This window comes from Oculina patagonica, chromosome 6 (genome assembly GCF_052425735.1).
Source record: "Oculina patagonica isolate OP01 chromosome 6, crgOcupat, whole genome shotgun sequence".
In the NCBI taxonomy this organism is placed as follows: domain Eukaryota; kingdom Metazoa; phylum Cnidaria; class Anthozoa; order Scleractinia; family Oculinidae; genus Oculina; species Oculina patagonica.
In genome coordinates this window covers 7,895,661-7,916,393 of record NC_135763.1, presented here as the reverse complement: position 1 = coordinate 7,916,393, position 20,733 = coordinate 7,895,661, and the positions used below count along the sequence as shown (strand labels likewise).

The following is a 20,733-nucleotide window of genomic DNA, read 5'->3' as shown; positions in this document are numbered from 1 at the left end:
ACAAAGAAGTTTCAACTTCTTCGTTCGCCACGAAAACAGATCGATACAAACTTTGGCTGTATGACGGCGCTGAATTTTCAATTAATTTCAATTGCATCCGTTTTGAACTTGAGTGGTTGTGACAGCAACATTTGGAAGGTAAATATTAGCGATGTTTATGTAAGAGAAGTTCGAAACTGTGTAAAAACGGGGAAAGAAACGACCGTATCGTCTGTGTCAATGGTGCGTGGCGGAGTTCGCTCGTGACAATTTCAAGTTTTCTCTACGGCATCAACTGGAGTTTTGGTAGCTGTACCATTTGGAAAATAAATACACGTGATGCTAGCGAAGGAAGACATTCTGCGCTGTATAACGTACCAGTGAAAGTGGCGATGCCAACATTTTTTTGTCGTTTGAGTAAATAAAAATAAAATTTCAATTTGTTCACTCGTGAAGCTTATGTTTTTGCGTGTTTATTCAAGCTAGCTGAATTGCCGAAACTTTCGGATGTATACGGCCGATACGCTTTCGGTGGAACTCAACGATCGGACATCGCAGAAAACTAAATTTATCACGCTGGTAATGTGCTTCGTTGTTTGCAAATACGCCACGCACTTTGCCTAACCTATGACCGTCGCGTTATGATGCCGTAGAGAAAACTTGAAATTGTCACGAGCGAACTCCGCCACGCACCATGACACAGACGATACGGTCGTTTCTTTCCCCGTTTTTACACAGTTTCGAACTTCTCTTACATAAACATCGCTAATATTTACCTTCCAAATGTTGCTGTCACAACCACTCAAGTTCAAAACGGATGAAATTGAAATTAATTGAAAATTCAGCGCCGCCATACGGCCAAAGTTTGTATCGATCTGAAGAAGAAGAAGTTGAAATTTCTTTGTTCTGTACTCGACATTTCATTGGCTGAAGCTAAAAATGTAGAAATCTTTTGTTTCAGTTCTGCTTTGTGATTGGTTAACTTTGTCTGGGTGACCCCGGTTACAGTAGCCGCACTGTAAAACAGTACAAAACTCGCCAGCAAACATGACGTCATCGATATCTTCCCCAATTTTCTCAGTTTTAGAAACAATTGTTATTTAACCATTTTCCCCTTAATATGTTTTTTAGATGCTTCATTTGCTGTAACATAACAAAAAACTGCTTAGAAATCGTTCCCTCAAAGGGAAATTAACAATTATTTAAAGAAATTTTCATGATTAGAAGCAGCGTTTTGGATTTTTTGCGGCAACTTTCGAGCAACTTTTATTAATCAGAAGCAACTTTTTTGGATTTTTGGAGCAACTTTTGAGCAACTTTTGGAGAAATTACGATCAACTTTTTGGGAAATCTCCAGCAACTTGTGGAAAGCCCTAAATACACCCATTGGTTACTTGAAGGTCTCTCTTGGTCGCCCGTCTTGGTTATAACAAATATTTCAGCAAAGAAAGAAAATTCTTATCATTCACTATTATTATTATTATTTTCAATTTGAGATTCTCGTTTTTATTACGTGCCATATTAGTAGATCTACCACAAATAAAAGAGTGTTGACCATGGAAAAATGTGGTCCATTTGTTCAAAACACGCACGTCATATTATACATTTTGAATTCTTAAATATAAGCAGCGTAGATAAACTCGAAGCTGCTATATTGTAAAAATGTATTTTTAAAAATGTTGGAAATGAAATATGGTTAATTAAATTTTATGGTAGATTTCACTGTATTTCTGAAATTCGGATTCCGCATAAGATAAATCACGGGATTTAAAAATGACGTCATGAGTGCCACAGTAAGAGACCAAGGGAGCGCCATGGCGTACATTCGAGGGTAACAAAGTCTCAGAATTTCCACGCATAGCGCTGGCACCAAGGAAACCAAAAGGATGAGGGCCACGATACACAAATCAAGAGCCACTTTCTTCTCTCGCCGCAACACCGCTGACATCTGTTGTGCAGCAACGGCATCGCCTATTTGACGGTTGTGACGACGAATGGCTAACAGCATTCTGATGTGATTGACAGTCGGGACGACAATAAAACACGCACCGCAAAAGATAACTGCAGTGTACCTGACAATCGGTAGAGAAATAAACTTCATGGCGACACTGAACAAAAGCCAAATTATACTGGCGAGAATGGCCTTTTTCATCGTATCTGTCAGAAAAAAAAAGTTGTTGTGATTTTATTTAATGTTCCAATTATAGCTAAATGAAAGTACATCAGAAGTAAAGAAAGTACTTAATGCAAAACAATGTGTGTTTTCTAGAAGTGAAGTTCTCGCGCGCAACCGTCACGTACGCGTTCTACGAGATATGATATAATCAAAACAAGAGAAAAGCAAAATCAATTCTAACGCTCTCCAAAAGACCGCAAAAACGGGACAAAAAGACCAGTGGAAAAGGCAATCGATTCCAAATGCTAAAGATTGAACTAGTGGGCCGCTACTTTACTGTTGGCAATCCAAACACGACTAAAACGTTTCACGATGCAATAATAATGCTTGACCCCCTTTGACCTTTGACCGCACTCAATAAATCGTTCATTTGTCGCGAGTCACTGTGACGGCAAATAAGCAAAACAAAAATTACTGGATTAGAACGCTGTACTATACATCGTATGAAACAACATGAGCAAATGATGTCCGTGATATTCCAAAAAGAGCAAATGTGCCTCGAATGCAAAGACCCTGGGGGGCGGGGGGGGACTCCTATATGAAACGGACGGGATGCTCGTCGGAAATTTTGAAAAGAACCCCTAAAAGAGACCAATCTGGGTGTGGCTCAAGCTTTTCTTGACCCCTAAAAGATACCAAAAAACAAAGAATAGAATTTATATTTGTATATTTCTTCGTGCGTAACCCTTAACGAGACCAGTATGGCTAAAAATATCGGCATTTTGTCCGGAACACCCTAAGCGAGACCAAAAATCCGAGATTTACACCCCTAAGCGAGACGACGAGCATCCCCGTCACTTTCATATGCGAGTCCCCCCCGGGCCCTGTCGTCGCGGAAGGTCTGCGCTTCTGATTTCGTTCTAAGTAAACAGCTTGTTCTTCGTTCGCGTTTGATCCTTGAAAAGACCAGTGATGTTAATTCTCCGATGACCCTTTGCCTTTGCCATTTTGGATTCAAACCGTCCTATTGTCCGATTAAAAAACACACTTCTCAATAACTACCCTGGGCTAGCTAGTTGTAGTTCCGCTGCAGTTTGCTACTGGAAGCAAATGCATTATCACTGACAAAAAACGTCGCGGCATATTCGTTCTCGAATTCAATTGGTCCCGAATATCCCTTTTGTGATCATTCTTGAATTCAATTGGCTCCGAATATCCTCATTGTGCTCGTGCTGGATTTCAATTGGGTCCGAATACCACTTTGTAGTCGAGTGATTGCGAAATACTCAGGATTCTATATCGGGTGGTTACGCATTCCTGAGTCAGATCTTATCCTCATGTAAGTGGTCACGCAAGGAGAATCCCAGTGAAACTCTATGCGCATTACTTGATATCTTAGGTTACATGATGTATTTATCCGATTTTTTCAAAAAACAGAAGTGAGTATTCTAAAGATGAAAAACCAAGAACTACAGAACACATTTGATGCTGACAACAATCTCGCCTCCTTTTGTTGCATTTGCACGATACACCAAACGTCTGGACAAAGCATAATAGCGATCAAAACTGATGATCACAACGTTGGTAAACGACAGGCCGAGTGTGAACTCACTGAAAGTGTAATACACTTTAAAAACCAAGACTTGATGTGAACACGATTGCTGGGCTCTTTGAAGGAAAAATCGCCACGCGATAAACATTGGCTGAGCAGTGATTCCCGTGAGGCAATCTGCGGAGGCCAGGCTGCACAATAGAATGTTACTGGGTTTCTGTAATGAGGGATTCTTGAGGACAGCGACAATGATGGCCAGGTTACTAAGGAATGCAAACATGGCAGATGGTCCATTTACAACAGCAAGGAGAATGTCGTTGATGTAGGCGACCGTGTCGTTCCTTGTAATGCCGATCCAAAAGGGTAACCCACAAATGGCGAAACTTTCATTTGAAGCCATAATGTTGTCCTGTAGAAAAAATTGACTGGTTTCAAAACGCGGTAACCGGACCTTTGCCACAGACGAGGTTGTTTTTTTTTTAAAAAAAGTGAAATCTAGAAGCTATGAATCTCTTTTAGAGACTTATTTTCCATGAGGTATTTCTTAGGAAAACCAATTTTGTTCAACTGGGTATTATTTTTCCAACAAAACTTATTTTGTTTTTAATTTTGGGTAAACATTTAGACGAGGCAAGTGCCTCGTCTTGCCTCTTGCTATACCAGTTACGGCCCTGCTTTCGTTTTATTTCATTTCATCTCATCTCGTCTCATTTCGTTTCATTTGATACTGCATTAATAAAGGTTTAGCCTGTGAACATGAGAACGATTTTATTATATCAAAGCAGTTTCTTGATTTTGTGCAGTCGGGACTTTGAGCGCGATGCTCAACGAGTTTGTCAATATTGAAAGCAGGAAACGTTGAAAATAATTATGGTAGAAAAGGACTGATGGCAAAAGTCAGAGGTTAGATTGAACTGCACTCAAAATTCACTCGGCAGAATTGGCAAGCGGATTATACATTAATTACGGCTGACTTGTTGTTGAGAAATCCCAGTAAAATTTGGTCCCAGTGTTTTGGGACAGAAATTTCAACCGCGACAAAGCGACGTTATAGTTTCTTCTGGGCCATACCTGCAATTTGCATTTGACTTTTTATCAGCTTTCCCTGACTCGGATCGAAAGAAAGGGCGATTAGTCTAATTGTTTTAGTAGAAACTCTAAAGGATTGAAGCCAAAACCTAAAATTTTATCTACTTATAATTTCAGAAGCCAAAATCAAGAAATCGCGGATTCCCAATAGAATACGGCTGATTTTCTACTGAAACCCGAGACAAACACACAAGACTACGTTTTAAAGTTGATTTTATAGTCTACAATGCAAGTCTTCTCACTAGTCAGGCTTACTAATTCTTTTTAATTTTTCGGCCCACGACCAACCAAAGACGGAGGGATGGGAAACCAGGCATTTTATTAGCATGGCCTTGGGCATAAAATGTTACTAACTTCTTAACTATATAGCGTGCTAAATCGGTCAGCTCTGCAATGTCTACCCCTGATTAAATTGCAACCTATTACTGTAACAGAAACAGTGAAAAGAAATGACTTACCCATCAGCCAAACCAGAAAAAACAGAAAACAATTTCTTCTTTCTGACCCGGGGCAGGTGTTGATTCTAGTAAAAGTAAGAATTCTAGTCACATTAAAACATAAATAGATAGTTCTTGTCTGTTTAACTTACCGCGGACGCTCAGCAAAATTCAAGCTCTTTGGCTTTAATCTTAAAATTTGGTTCTGAAGGTATAGATAATCGCATAAAAATTAAGCAAATCTGTTAGGTTTATTAACTTCGGTGTTAAATGGGTTTTCAATCGCAACTTGCCGCTTCTCCGCAAGTGGCTATAAAAAAAACTTCAAGTGTTTACGCTACAAGTTTCTTCGATCTTTAGGGTCCATTTACTACATCCAACCGAGTTTTCCGCTTAATTGTTAATTATAACAGTAAAATCTCCGAAATTGACCAGCTGTACTTTCGATCATTGGATGTAATCGCTGGCCGCTTAAGTGAATAAATAAATGATTTAAACATGAAATTGTTATCGGCTGCGAAGTGGATCATTTATTAAAGTGATACACGAATTCAAAGTAATAAAATTTCAATTTAACTAACGTGTTAGAAGTGACTTTATTTAACTTTGCAGGAATGAACCGACCAAAAATTATCAAAAACGATGTCGCCAAAACTAAATGATGATTTAGAGTTGTAAGTGGGTTTTAGCGGCGAGTTAATAACTGCCGTACGAAAAGCGCGTTCACTTAATTACTTATCAACTTTCGGTATTGCAGTAAAACACTATTTAAAAAAAAAAATATTTGGCAAATTGGAAGCCAGAAGACGATCATGACAATACCTATATCAAGAGCCACTTTACTCTCGCGCCGCAACACCGCTGACATCTGGCAAATAGCATTCTGATGTGATTGACAGTGGGGCTACAATTATCCACAAAGTAACAGTGAAGTACGCAATAATCTTTAAAAGCGGAGCTCATTTATTAAATTTTCATTTTTTTACTTCTTTATTTATTAATTAATTTATTTATTTAGCAATTAATTTTTGGAGTTAACAATGATGTTTCCATTCTGGTAAATGAGCGGCCAAACTATAAAAAATACAGCGGCTCAGAGGTAAAAGAAAAAAATAAGTTACCCACGTAAACTAAGGGCCTGTTTATACAGCTGAAGCAAGGTCTACACGAGGATTTTTATATATGGCAATTCGTTTTTGTGACAACTTTTATTTGCTCGTGTAGATGAGAAAAATTGGTCAATATTTATGTGACAAATATATTTGTTTAAAAGCTGGCGTGCTAGCTTTTATGTGACAAAAGTTGTCACACATAAAAGTTGCTCGTGTAGACGACTTGTCACATAAAATGTGGCAAATATTGCGTTTGCATATGTGGTGCCTAATCTCTCAATCTCTCACTGGGGAACTGGGCTTGCGTATCTCTGTTCGTATCTCTGCTGTCCAAGTTCATTAATGGCGCATTGATGATTCGCCCGACAGATAATTGTTGTGTCATGTCACTCGCTTTAAAGATAGAGTGACCCTGGGGGGCGAGCCAAACTTTTTTCTATGTAAACACTTAGGCTCTTTTTTACTCACCTACCAGGGACAAGATTGGACAGACAGAGCATGCGTGAAACCGGGAAGGCCAAGTTTTAGCTCGGTTGACAAGAACACCTTTAATTTTCTCATATAAACGTTAGTAAAAAGATGGCTTGGGGAGAGTGTAAACCTCCTACAAGGGACAACTCTCCCCCATATAAACAGGCATCTTCCCTACATGAACAGGCCTTAAATATATTTTAAGGTCACAGCAACAAATGCTCACGGCCCAGCATGACCGGCAATGTTGAATAATATCGGGATCCTCTTATAGTTTCCTTACGAGAGAAACGACGATATTTCGTGGTATTTCCGTCACACTTAGGCCTGTGATTGGTTCAAAATTGAAATCGACGCGGCAGCAATGAATGGGGTTGCTGGCGTACTCATCAAAACTTAATCTTTTCTGCGATAAATTAAATCAGTGGTTGTCTTTATCTCCTGTCGTGCACACAGTCCGAACAACTTTTGTGCCCTATTCATCTCCAAGATCCAAGCGAAAGGGATCGTCCCGGTCGTCGTGACTTACAGTCCAACCTCCTTTCGTGTTATTGTGACAATCGCCAAACTTTTATGCGGTAATGCGGTGTTCAGCACCCTCAATGTTCCCTCCTAGTATTACAAGATAGAAAATGTACTTGACGCACTGAAATATTTTTGAATGACTAGACGTCTTCTAGAATCAATCGTTTTTTTGCGCCCAGGGATTCATTTGTGCGTGGATTAAGCCTTCGAAAGTACACGCTACGACTCAAACTTTAGACCTGTGCACGTGGTCAGACCTCCTGTGAACGACCACACAGGCTTGACATTTCGATTGCATGTTGAAACGACTGGGACTGATTAAAACCAATATATGAAGATCACGCCTAAAGGCCTGACTAAACTGGAAACTTTGTCACACTGACATTAATTGTTTCTTGTCATGTATCCTAGGTGACTGGAAGGGCATTGTGCATAGACTAATTAATATTGCTTCCATGGTGGCTAAACAGGACAACATGTGTTTCAAATAAGAAATAATAACACAACGAGTCAACCATAAGGAAACTCAGAAAAAATTCTGAGCACCAGATGGGATTCCAACCCACGACCCTCAGTGTTCTAGAACGGATGCTCTAACCACTGAGCTACTGGATACTCGATGGTGAGCAAGGGTCAATCTATTTATTTCTATCAACATGTGTTTCGGACGGCAAAATATTGTGTCCAGGAATCAAAAATGTTTTTGACCTGAGGCAACTGACATTTTCTTGTGACGAGAATTTGTTTTCGCAACATGACTTGGAGACATTTGCCTCCGCAACAGTGTTTCTGCAACAACGTTTCCTAATTAAGCCAGGTCTTAAGAGTATAGACTATGGCGAGGGTTCTTGCATAAGGATGTTTAAACACGCAAGCCATTTTTATACTTTTAAGTATTAACAGTGCAAAAATAAATAGCAACAACTCGAAACTTGTTTCAGTAAGTTACTTGTCCAAATTAAGTATGGTTAATTAAATATTAATCATTGATTTCACCGCATTTCGAAGGTTTGGATTCTGGGTGAGATAAAGCACGGGATTAATAGAAGACGGCATAAATGCTGCCGTTAGAGACCAAGGTAAAGCAATAGCGTGCACTCGAGGGTAATAAAATTCAAATATTTTCATGGTTAAAGCTGGCATCAAGGAAGCTAAAAGGAAGATGGTAACGATCCACATATTAAGAGCAACTTTCTTTTCTCGCCGGAATACCGCTGACATCTGATGTGCAGCAACAGCATCGCCCAATTGACGGTTGTGACGACGAATGGCAAACAGCATTCTGATATGATTGACAATCGGGACCACAAGGAGTAAAGTACCAACAATAAGTGAGACAGCGTACTCGCCAATCGGAGGCAGATTGCCAAAGTTGATGAAGACAGTAACAAGCAGCCAAACTATACTGGCAAGAATAACAGTCTTCCCTGCGTCTGTCAAAACACAAATGTTATGCTTTCATTAAAAGTGGCTGGCGACGGTTTCCAGCACTTTTATGGGTCACAACTACCACTCTTTATGCTACAATTATAATGATGTCAAACAATACTCAACTATTTTGTAAATAAACCCCTTCCGGCGGCAGATATATTGGAGGATAATGCCCGAGGCTGAATGATTGTCCGAAAAATGAACAGTTGGCCGAGAAGCGAAGCTTCGAGGACAACTGTGAAATTTTGAGGACAATCTTTCAGCCTCGAGCATCTATTATCCTCCAATATACCAGCAAGCCAGAAAAGGTGTTTAGTTATTTTATAACCCTCCGATTAATTTCGACAAAGCGCTTTCTCGCCAGTAAATTTATAAGAAAAAACCTACGTAATAAACCCGGCTTAACTGTGGTTGAAACAAATGTAAGTTGATTTCTTTACTGATTTTTCACCAGTTGGAATCTGGTTACCGGTTACCGGTTACCGATTTCACATTTTCAGTTACCGGTTACCGATTTTTCATTTTGCATCTAAACTTCCCTTCCTCGGTCTAATTTCTAAAAAAATCTGTATGTGAGGTATTGACAGGCTTTTGCCTAACACAGATACAGCAAAGAAAGCGCTAGAACAAAAACAAAATGCATATGTTGCATCTGTTGTTAAAAATAGCTTTTCTTGTCACGTTTTGTTCGTTGTGCAAGGTTTGCGAAGTTTGAAGCGTTATAACTTAGAGAAACTTAGGTTAAAACGTCGGTTCTTTGCAGGCGTGATGTTACACTCGTTGGTGTAGTCATCGCAATATTTCACTCGCCGATCGCACCACATGCTCAAGGTATATCAGGTTACAAAGTATGGAGGACGCATCTTTTTACCTAACGATGTGCCATTTTCAAAACGTTATAACTTTCTATACCGGCAATGAAATTTAACAGAAATAAACAAACAGGCACACAACTAAGTATACTATACATCGCAAAATCGAAAATATCCATCGCAACGGCAATTTTAACGAAATGACACCGGTACTCCGGGCCCTAAGAAACCCACTTCCAGTCTACGTACTCCGGTAATCAACTTTGAGGCTTAATAACTTTCCACTCATTGAGAATATCACTGTAAAATTAACGGTACGGTTAGCATATAAGGTCTTTTATTCATCGCAATCCACCAACAGACCATCGCCACAAATGTCATTTATATATCAGGCAACAAAATATGGCCGGCTTTACATTTTACTGACCACATGTCATTTTCAAAAAGTTATAACTTTCTTTGCAGACATTGAAATGAAATGAAACTACACAAGCGGGCACATAACTGAAAATAAAGTAAGACAGGCCTACACGGACTCCCCATGTGCTTTTTGTGGTCGCGTCGCATTAGTGCCTTCAAATTATATTTTTGTTCTCACAAGCATGTGTTTAAAGGATCTACCCTTTAAAAAAAAAAAAAAAAAAAAAAAAACGAGCTGATCGGAGTGTTTTTTAAAATTTGTTTTCAGCGAAGGCTGATTTTGTATAAGGCTCCAATGCTCTTAAATAATTCGACAAAATTGATGATGTCGAAGATTATCACGACATCGCACCACCAATAACGCCAGACGATCGTGCCAGTGACGAAAACTACGACCTTGAAATGTCTGACCTGACAATTTTGTCGAATTATTTAAGAGCATTGGAGCCTTATACAAAATCAGCCTTCGCTGAAAACAAATTTTAAATAAACGTCATGCAGTGCATGCAGAAGCGATGACATTTCACAAAGGGTCTAACATGATTTTGAATTATTATTATTTTGTCAAAAACTAAACGTAAATAAAAGTAGCCGACACCTTGTGCGTGATAAAGACTGTTATCAAATTGTAGTGTACATTTTTTAAACCTAAGAACTGTTGGTGATTATTTTAATAGCATAGTAAGGATCTGATGGAATTCAAATAAATACAGTAGTTATGAATGCACAGGCCAAGGATGCAAAAATAATAATACATTTTCTTCGTAGATTTGCTCAGTTGAAGAACAGTAGATTGCGTTATATTGTAGTGTGTCAAACGGTCTCTTGCTCACAGCGGCCCTGTATTTTATAGAATTAGAAATTTCTGTCTACTGAATCTTACAGATGCCATCATATAAAATTTAGTCTCTTTCGTTAATACATTGTGGTGTTCCATTCTGACTGCACGGGAGTATTTTGCTTTTCAGTTCTACGCGGCGATTTGTTGTTTAGTTAAACTTGTTTTCTGTTCGATTGCGCGAAAAGGACAAAAAGATCCTGCCGGTCGGTTGCCTGCATAAAGCGATAATAATACATTTTCTTTGTAGATTTGCTCAATTCAACAACAGTAGATTGCGTTATATTGTTAGTAGTGTGTGACTTCTGATAAATGACACACGATACGCGGGAGCTAGTTTTTCAGCTGCGAGAAAGGTCAAACGGTCTCTTGCTCACAGTGGCCCTGTATTTTATAAGAATTTGAAATTTCTGTCTATTAAATCTAATAGATGCCATCATATAAAATTTAGTCTCTTTCGTTTATACATTGTGGTGTTCCATTCTGACTGCACGGGAGTATTTTGCTTTTGAGTTCTACGCGGCGATTTCTTGTTAAGTTAAACTTGATTTCTGTTCGATCGCGCGAAAACGACAAAAAGACAAAAAGACAAAAGGACAAAAAGATCCTGCCGGTCGGCTGCCTGCATAAAGCGATGACGTCGTCAGCTATACGTCATCGCTTAAAAACACTCCGATCAGCTCGTGTTTTTTTTTTTTTTTTTTTTTTTTTTTTTTAAAGGGTAGATCCTTTAAACACATGCTTGTGAGAACAAAAATATAATTTGAAGGCACTAATGCGACGCGACCACAAAAAGCACATGGGGAGTCCGTGTAGGCCTGTCTTACTTTATTTTCAGAGTGATACACCTTGTTATCTCGTGATTGCAAGTTTTGCGTTTTGAGATTCAGCCGGAGTCAAAAGTTATTAAGTCACAAACTCGGCATCCGGTAAGCAGAACCGGAAGTAGTCATTTCCAGACATAGCAACAGTGTCGATACTTGACCTGAATGTACCGACAACTGTAATTGCGATGGATATCTACACACTTGCGATGGATAGTACACCTAGATATGTGCCCGCTTGTGAAGTTGCATTTCATTTCAATTTATACAAAGAAAGTTATAACCTTTTGAAAATGGCATGTAGTTAGTAAAATGTTGAGCCAGCCATATTTTGTTGCCTGATATATAATTGACTTTTGGGCGGATGTCCTGTTGATTGTTTGCGATGGATAAAAGACCGTATTAGCTAAGGATACCGTTAATTTTAAAGTGATATTCTTAAGGAATGTAGAGTTATTATGCTACGAAATACACAACCATAGTGGGTGAACCGGAAGTGGGATAATATTCACCAGCATTCAGGTGTTGTTGTATACCTTAACAAGAACATTGAGAAGCTTGAGAAGCTTAAAATCGGGCGCTTTGCCTTGAAAGGCAGGGTTCAGTACAGCAGAAACCACGAAGCAGTTACTTAAGTTAAGCACTCAGTCCGACTGTGTTTGTGTAAGTCACAGGGCTTGCATGAGCTGTATTAGTGTGCATAATATAATATCTAGAACGTTGTCGAGATTGCATTATTACTTAAAGACATGATGGTTTCAATTTATAAATGTATCTCACACAATACAAATAAACGATTGAAGTAGACGAATAGACAATGTAAAGTTTTAAGACTTAGCAAAGTGCAGTGTATTGGTAATACTGTAAGGTGCGGTTTCACCTGAAGGTCGTGTGCTTTTCGGTATTTTCCAGGCATTGCACTTTGATGGGACAGTACTACAACTGTTTACCGGGGAACTACTATTGTCAAGAAAATGATCACAACTTGTTGATGAATGATTGAACATTTGTTTCATACCATTACTGTAATAGCAATTGATGAAGGCTTTTAGTCCTGAACCAAAGTATAAGGACTGGGAAATACTGAAACCCATTATCAGCCACCTTAAACGGAAATATCTTGTTGGTGTTTCAAGGAATCCAAGGAAACTTCACTCATCCCATGTATCTATGTATTGCGGTATTTTGTAATTTTTTGAGTGATTTTTGGGGATGTTTGGCAGGTGATAGTTTTTTTAAAAGAATTAGTAAAATTTAGACAACTAAGAAATATTGAAAATTTAATGTGAATTTAACATTGGAATTTGAAGTTAGAAATTGGCAGACGGACACCAAACAGCCCCGTGACATCCTGGAGTGTTTTTGCATGGGGGTCAACTGTGTGATGATGTTTCCATTTTTTTCTTCAATCCCCACTGATAAAGAACTGTTGTTGGTGTTATGTTGGTGTTATCACATGTCAAGCCTTTAACAAGGTATGAAAGAACACAAGGATTTAAATTATTCTGGTGCTCAATTTTTGCGTAACTAAAATTAATGTTACTCAAATTCCTGATGGATTCTGTCTTAAACTGTTACGAGCTTAGTATTTCCAAATTATTGCATGTCAATGTAAGGCAAGACAAGACATGCCTTGGTTCTTATGTAATTCTCTTAAAAACACATAAGATATTGACTATAATTTTGTCTGTGCTATGGCAATTCACAGTGGGGTGGTCTTGATGTGTCTTTAACTTGTAGACTGGACTGGACTAGTAAAACGCGGACTAGTAAAACGCGGACTTATAAAACGCCTCTAGACACTTCGAATTCCTTGGCCACAATCATCTTACGGCTCTCTTCAATACATAATGTCTCAAAAAAACAGTAACCTCAGAAAGAAGTCAGAAGCAAATAAGGTCGAAAGACCGAATTTGAACATATAACGGCAAATGTTCTAATGTCACGAACGTAGGAGTCGTGTAGGCCCGTCACCTTTATTTACCACATACTGCCCCCAAATTAAAACAGTACCCTCAGAAAGAAGTCAGAAGCAAATAAGGTCGAAAGACCGAATTTAAACATTTAACGGCAAATATTCTAATGTCACGAACGTAGGAGTCGTGTAGGCCCGTCACCTTTATTTACGATTGACTGTTGATTTCTGGACGGGCCCCGTTCTACCTCGTGCGAGCAATAAAAACGACTGCACTCAACAGACGTCAAGTAGTGGAAAGAAAGAAACATATGCACACAACTCATAGCATCAATCCCGTTGTTTTAGTAGGGGTTTGCAGAACGAACATGTGCTATACTGCAAAAACATCTCCACGCTAAAACAGACCATAGAGTGCTCAAAAAAGCTAGAAATATGCCGTCGAAGAAACACACAAGAGCTTCAAACACAAATTGTTTCGCTCGCTAAACCGTTTAGTTTTATCCGATTTACAAGCGCTTGTTTTACAAGTCCGCGTTCTACAAGTCCGTGCTTAACAAGCCCTCGTTTTACAAGTCCGCGTTTTACAAGTCCGCGTTTTACTAGTCCGCGTTTTACTAGTCCGCCTTTTACAAGTCCGCGTTTTACCTGAGTCCGCGTTTTACTAGACCGCGTTTTACAAGTCCGCGTTTTACTAGTCCGCGTTATACTAGTCCGCGTTTTACAATTCCGCGTTTTACTAGTCCGCGTTTTACTAGTCCAGTCCAGTCCTCAAAATACAGTATGCCAAAACTCCCCGCCCTCTAAAGATAAGTCCTTGACGGTTCTTGTCGTTTTTCGGTGCCTATATATTCATCTTCGGCATCTTTCTAATCCACCTCTCGTTCTGTCCTGTGTCTGTCATCACACGAAAGAAAAGCTGATTCTCAAAAAATCTGCCACAAAAGGAAATTGACAAAAACAATATGAAAACCATATATCGAAAGTTTCTTATTCTAAAATTTTATCATACGTCTTAATTCAGGGCTACAAAGAAGTTCCTCCTTTTGAGTTATTGATACTGTTCTTACAGTACCTCTTTCCACTAGCGAAATTTTACAAAATTCCTTCGCGGCGAAAAGGTAGCGCGAATCCAGAACAGACTCCAATCGAGAGTGGGTTAATTCTAGATTACTATTAATTAACTATTACAACATTCATTTTTAAAATAGTTTCCCAAGCCGACTAAGCTAACTAAACGTCGAGTGTATCTTTCAGTAAACAAAACATGCCGTTGTGACGCCGGAAATCCAGCTCACGCATACTATACCCCGTGACTCACGCAAACCTCCGACTTACGTGCTACTACAGTCATTCCTTTCTAAACATTTTTTTTTTGACCACCACCGTACCTTTCTACCCAAAAAACTCATGAAACCGCCCGGTTTTAACCTGTTTTAACCTTTCAAAAATTAGAGCGTTCGAAACTAAATAAGATCCGTAATCACAAACAACATACAGCCGTTTACCAGCACTCTTTAAAACTCCTGAAACCCTTCAAAATCAGGCAAAATAAATCTTTGAAATAACCTTTATCAAAGTTTCTAATTTTTTATTCAGTTCTATAAAATGCCTTTCATACACTACTGTCAAACAAAAATTTCAATTTCCTCAAAGTTTCAAGACAAAAGAATAACAAATATTTCGTGCACAATGTAATTTGATTAAGCCAATATTATCACGTCTAAAAATACTTCAAGCAATTCAGTGAAAACCCGTTTTTTTTTTCGTATCAACGAAAACCACTTTCAATAACAATAAGATCAAAAGGAAGAAAGGAACCTTTCTAATTATTTGAAGACTTTCAAAGCCGTGATATTATGCATCCAATCCGCGATAAAATTTAATTACAACAAAATCCAAGTTCTCATTTTGAATTCCATTTTTTTCAGTTGATACCTTTATCCAACTTGTGAAAAATTCCATTCAAGTTCCTATTAATACTGTACATTCCCAATGTTTTGCTCAGGTCTTCAGAAGCGTCTTACTAACCAAATCTAAAATAATTCCAAAACATGCTGTACAAACATTCTACTCTTTGTGACAAACGACTTGACGACCAATTGTTCAGAAATGAAAATCGACACAGTTCTTGCTAAATAAAAAAAAAGTTTTACGGCGGAGTCAGGCTCAAAAAATATACCGCAAGATCACACCCCCATTCATAGTCAGAAACCAGCAAACCATCTAGTTTGCTAAAAAAAAAAAACACTGCGTGACATCAATGACGTTACCTTTTTCATTTACAAAAATAACTTTAACTTGTCAAAGTAAGTGCAATTTCACAATGGTGAATATCAGTACAGTATGGGGCCCAGTTCTCGGCCACTTTGTGTTTAACGCGTTTTTTCACACTCCAGTTGAATCAAAAGAAAAAGGTATTTCCTTCAAACGATAGACTGATTCATGTGCTTTAAGTATCTTGAGTTTGATCGTTCAATTCGATATAGAAAGCTCACACGTCGAGTTTACGCGGAGGTAGGTGAATTTGCATTCCCAAAAAAGTTGTTTGTTTACGGCTCCAAATTCATGGATGTAGTTAAATTCGTATTTTATCCAAAAGCCCCCACCATACGAGCTAATTTTTGGCATGTGAAACGTAGAATAATTCAGCTTTCTGCTTTAGTTAACTTTTCGTTGAACCGTTGTATTTTTTGGTCTTAATTTACTTCGAAATTTTTTCTTGCGACGTTTGCGTATTTACCAGTTCTCGGCCACCCTGCTCGCTATCACAGCTTAGCGCTTGGTTTTTAATATAATTTCATCTGCTGCTGCCAGAATGAAAGAAATAAATGTTTTAAAAATAAAGTTCAATCTTATCTCTAAGTTTTGAGCTGACTCTTGTCTTGTCTATTATTTCTACAACACCTAAATCTTTCAAGACCTTTTCAGTGCAAAATAAACCATCTAAATGCACGGGTCACACAATGCGGTTTTGCCAGAACCTGCACATAGGCAACTAGGCGCGTTAAAATCCTTCTTTTCTAAAGTAAAACAAAGCATCATAAAAATAATTTGGGATCGATATAGTATAAATAGGTTTACAGAGTGATTTTATGACTGTGAAAATTAATTGAGCATTTTTTACAGATAATTACGGACAAGCTTTTTAGTGGCCGAGAACTGGGCCAAGGTTGCCGAGAACTGGGCCCACAAATGGAGCTTTTATTTTTATTATTGCTCGGGCAAATTAATTTTTGACCGGTCGATAGCTTTACACCAAAAAGCTGAATAATGTAGCTAGCTCTGGGAGAAATTTCAAGTTCCTGCAGTTCTTCTGAGGTAAGAAATACAAGTTTACGTCAAAAGTGGCCGAGAACTGGGCCAAGGTGGCCGAGAACTGGGCCCACAAATGGAGCTTTTATTTTTATTATTGCTCGGGCAAATTAATTTTTGACCGGTCGATAGCTTTACACCAAAAAGCTGAATAATGTAGCTAGCTCTGGGAGAAATTTTAAGTTCCTGCGATTCTTCTGAGGTAAGAAATACAAGTTTACGTCAAAAGTGGCCGAGAACTGGGCCCCATACTGTACTTTGCCCCGTAAGCTTTTTTCTCTGTCCTTCCGCCGAAGCAAAAAAACACAACCTGATTACACATTAACCCAAAAGTCGACCAAGTGTGCCTGCAACGATTTCCTGTCAAAACTAAAATGAAAACCATTGCGGTATGCGTCACCCGTAGCGGTTTTGTAGCAACCCCGAGCTATCCCCGTCTTTTTGGCCGCGCCAGGAGACTACGCTCTAGGACGACCAAAGGGTAAACCTTAAATCGGCCACGCCCGATTAATAAATCGATAATTGTTGTTGCGATAGAGATCTCCTTACTTGCGATGGGTAGCACAGTTAAGTATGTGCGTGCTTGTGTACGTTTTATTTGGTTTCAAGATCTGTATAGTAAGTTATAATTTTTTTTTGAAATGGCAAGTGGCGAGTTAAGCGTGATGGCGGCCGTACTTTGTTGGCCGAGATTTATTTGAGAAACGTTGCGATGATCTTGTAGGTGATTGCGATGAGTGAAACGCCTTGTTATCTCGCGATGGTGAGTTTTTCATTATAAGATTCAGTCGGATTCAAAAGTTATTAAACCACAAAATCGACATCCGGGTAGCAGAACCGGAAGTAGTCATTTCCACACATAGCAACAGTGTCGTTATGTACCCGAATAAATTGATAACTGTTGTTGCGATGGATATCTACACACTTGCGATGGATAGAACACTTAGTTATGTGCCCGCTTGTGTAGTTTCATTTCATTTCAATGTCTGCAAAGAAAGTTATAACTTTTTGAAAATGACATGTGGTCAGTAAAATGTAAAGCCGGCCATATTTTGTTGCCTGATATATAAATGACATTTGTGGCGATGGTCTGTTGGTGGATTGCGATGAATAAAAGACCTTATATGCTAACCGTACCGTTAATTTTACAGTGATATTCTCAATGAGTGGAAAGTTATTAAGCCTCAAAGTTGATTACCGGAGTACGTAGACCGGAAGTGGGTTTCTTCGGGCCCGGAGTACCGGTGTCATTTCGTTAAAATTGCCGTTGCGATGGATATTTTCGATTTTGCGATGTATAGTATACTTAGTTGTGTGCCTGTTTGTTTATTTCTGTTTAATTTCATTGCCGGTATAGAAAGTTATAACGTTTTGAAAATGGCACATCGTTAGGTAAAAAGATGCGTCCTCCATACTTTGTAACCTGATATACCTTGAGCATGTGGTGCGATCGGCGAGTGAAATATTGCGATGACTACACCAACGAGTGTAACATCACGCCTGCAAAGAACCGACGTTTTAACTTAATTTTCTCTAAGTTATAACGCTTCAAACTTCGCAAACCTTGCACAACGAACAAAACGTGACAAGAAAAGCTATTTTTAACAACAGATGCAACATATGCATTTTGTTTTTGTTCTAGCGCTTTCTTTGCTGTATCTGTGTTAGGCAAAAGCCTGTCAATACCAGTCACATACAGATTTTTTTAGAAATTAGACCGAGGAAGGGAAGTTTAGATGCAAAATGAAAAATCGGTAACCGGTAACTGAAAATGTGAAATCGGTAACCGGTAACCGGTAACCAGATTCCAACTGGTGATTTTCTAACTCTTATGATTTCATTTAGAGTTAGAATTGAATATGGTGACTTTATTTGTTTGTTTTGTGCTTGCCTTCAAAATCGGGCTACGGATATCAAATCGGACGGGGTGTATTCGCTGATACCTGTCGTCCGATTTTGTACCACGTAATGCGTTTTGTCCAATAAGCGCGCGCAAAAATTAACAATTATTATTCATTCAAAATATTTCTGTGTTTCTGATTGGCTTTCGATCCCCGACTAATTCCAGCTATTCGGCTAGCGCCGTCCAAATTTGGAAGAAATTTAATTATTGGATCGCAACCGTCCAATATGAAAAATTATTGGATCGCGACCTCGTTCCCAGGATGATTATCCGATCGCAACCTCGTTCCCAAGAACCGCTGACGTCACGCGACTGAACGGCTTTGCTGCCGAGCAGCAGGTTGAAAGCGGGAAATGGCCGCTAGATTTGAGCATTACGAAGAGGTAAAATTTAAAGTTATTAGAAGACAAGGAAAGTCAAAACACGGAAAAAGCAACGAAGGGGAGTCGATCGATTTTGAAAGAGTATCTTCAAGAGGAAAAGATCCCTGATCCAGCCACAACGGAAGAATAGCCTGCGAGGCGCGAAGCGCCGAGTTGGCTATAACGACTCGTATCCAACAAGGGCGAATAGAATAATTGTTTTATTAAATTCTTCTTTAAGTTTAAATCGACTGGACATTTCAGTTTGATATAAGCGAAGTGATAGTATGAGGAAGCGGGAAAATTTGTGGTGTGCTGTTCACTTCTTGAGTTGAATGAAACACACGAGGAAAGCGAGCGAGAGAGTTTTCTTCCCAAGATTTTCATCCAATAATCTCCTCTAAAGTCGTCTATATATCCTGGAAATTGTGACAACAGTTAAGATTTACGGGATGATCCGAAGCAAAAGCTTTCTGGAAACTACACGTTTTGTGCAAGTAGAACAAAGCAAGTGTTTACATTGTACTTGTAATTTACGGCTCCACGGCTGTCATCAAGACTGCTATATTATTTGAAGCGAAATTGAGCTCAAAGTGGAACAGGTTTGTTAAAGTATAAAAGGACAAGACCAAGATTAAAAGGTAAAAAACTTTAAAGAAGTGCTGAGCCTAATTTTATGACGTACAATGAATGAAACTGTGTCAGTTTGCCGTTCTTTCATAAATTATTTGCTGCTTTTCTACTTTATTCACTCGCTCTTGTTGTGCGTTTACAAGTATTTTTAATAAAACTTTTCGCATCAATCCATTTGTTTTGCGTAGTTAAGATGGCTCAGAAACACCTTTCCTGAATAAAAGATCTCTTTCTCTCTTTTTACTCATTCAGAGGTTTACGTCACAAAAGTAATATCCTGGGTAGAGCGGCTTATTGCGTGTTGAAATTAATCCGGCAACGTTTGGCATGATTAACTAAAAACACCTCGCGTGAAACTTACTCAGCCAATCAAATGCAAAACCAAAACGTAACGTGCTTTTCATTGGTTCATTGTGTGAGTTTTTTCTATTTGTTATTATTGGCCATTGAAATCGCTCTGCATTGGTTATATAGGCTGATCGCGTAAGCATCTGGTGATTTAATTTATAACATTAAATCAGGGCCGTAACTGGCACGAGGCAAGACGAGGCACTTGCCTCGTGTTAATTTTCACTAATTATATATATATTTTTTAAAAAGTGTTTAGTTGGAGAAATAATCCTCAAAAACTTTTGCCATTGGGCAATGAAAGATAATAGAATTTATGAATAAAGGTCATTTAGGTGAGGGCATTTTGTCCCGAATGAACTGTGTGTGTCAAGATATGTTCTTCAAATGCAGTGACACTCAAGATCACCCTTCTTTAATTGCAATGTTTATCAATGCTAAATGCCCGGGAATTAGCGCTTTTGGAATACAGCTTTCTTGGAAGAAATTAAGGTCGGTCGATTTGAAATCAAATTAATGAAAACTCAGCTGTAAAATTAAGGATCTTATCGATGCGAAATAGAAATCAAGAAATTAGATTACTAAAAATGTGTTAATCAAGTCTCTCTTCCTTGTGATGGCTCCAAAAAGAGTCTTCTTAGTCTTTCATTT

At 38.7% G+C, this 20,733-nt stretch overlaps 1 long non-coding RNA gene across 1 annotated transcript in view; it reads left to right on the top strand.

Moving 5' to 3' along the window:
• Positions 1 to 20,733, top strand: part of LOC144658517 (uncharacterized) — a 108,499-nt gene that overhangs the window by 61,276 nt on the left and 26,490 nt on the right. The gene's annotated exons all lie outside the window — the stretch shown is intronic.